Source organism: Athene cunicularia (assembly GCF_003259725.1).
Source record: "Athene cunicularia isolate RWA chromosome 2 unlocalized genomic scaffold, athCun1 chr2_part2, whole genome shotgun sequence".
Taxonomy (NCBI): Eukaryota; Metazoa; Chordata; class Aves; order Strigiformes; family Strigidae; genus Athene; species Athene cunicularia.
In genome coordinates, this window is record NW_020799096.1 from 7,845,648 (window position 1) to 7,847,230 (window position 1,583).

Here is a 1,583-nt window from a genome sequence, read left to right on the forward strand (position 1 = left end):
AGTGACATTCTAAGAAAAAGGAGTGACAATGGTGTGAGTACCCTACTGCATACACAAACCACGCTTCAAAAGCAATTATAGTCTTCGTGCCAGTTTACTCAACGTACGCTGAATGAACCAAATCCTACTTTCATTTATATCCAAGAAACCCTAGCAAGTGGATGAACTTGCACAAAGGTAGAATTTAGTTCCATGACTCCCTTAATCCTTTAGTGAAAGCAATATTATACATTCCCACGCCACATGGATACTGTGCTTGAAACTCCAAATATGCCCAAATAAACTGAAGACATTCAAGAAAGTTAATACTAAATATTGCCAAAGACAATCTTGGCACAACTGTTGCTCTCAGCAAGCTGTTACCTGCACATCACTGACTTGTATGTAGGGTCCTTCCCATCCATGCATCAAGGCACTGTCCTCACTGGTATGCTCGGCACTGCAAAAGCCTTTGCCACTTGGAGATGAAAGGATTGCTTAAGTGGTTCACAGGCTTGAGGTTCACATCAAGCACAATTTCTCTCTCAGATATTCCAAGTGATTTGTGAGGTGACTTCAATTCAGAGGCTGCTCCAGTATTTCCTAGTTTGCTGACTTCCCCATTGTAACTGAGCAAATTCAAAACTAGGTTTATTCAGAAAAACAGCTAGAATTTTTGTTAGCTACAATGGTCAAGTAGCAGAGCATACCAGTGACAGCCTCAGGGTACACTAGCCCTGCTGTTGCTTGGGGTGAACTGATGGAAATTCACCTCCAAAAGCAAAACATGCTTCTTATGGTCATAAAACATGCTGTGAAAGATGGCAAATGCTTTCAGCTCTTAGGAAGTGAAACTCATCCCTGTGCTGTGGGCCACCAAAACTCTGAGGTGACTGTGATCCTCTTGATGTCAAGATGGAAATTAAATGGGATTTCAATGGCACGGGCTCTGCATCAAGCAAACTTTTCTCTAATTTTTCTTCCCCTTTCATCCTGATTGTATTTTTCTGAGATTGCTTTCTTCCTACCCTAAAAGCAACTTCAAGGGTACTATCTGTAAGAAGACACCCTGCACAGTGCAAGCCTCAGGGCTTAAACAATAAGATCTCTCAGGCATCATTTGATGCATTTGAAAATGTTACTGCCCCGCTTCTAACCCTTCGCCTGCACACCTCAGAGCCAGTGCAAAATGAGCCCGCTGCAAAAAAAAAAAATGTAATGCCAATGCAGCAAACCCTTCAATGAAGTTGTCATGAAGCTGTCCAAGATAACTGATGACTTTGTCCCAAAATGGATTAACTGGAGAGAACCAGTACAATGCCTTCCCCCGGCTCTGCTGTACAAGCGGTACAGCACAGTGGAACCACTGAGCAGCCGACAGACAGACAGGAACTGCCACAACCCTAGAAGCAATTTCCAAAGTAACCATGTCCCTGGATTTTGATAGAATTACATTTATTGGGATTTCTTAATTTAAAAAACAAACCCAAACCCAAACAGCAGATCTATAGCACAGCTATTTGCTACACATTCTTGAAGTATACTAAGTTTTCATTTTTGGGTTAGAAACTGATTGCAGCCAACTGATATTAGGGGGGGGGGGG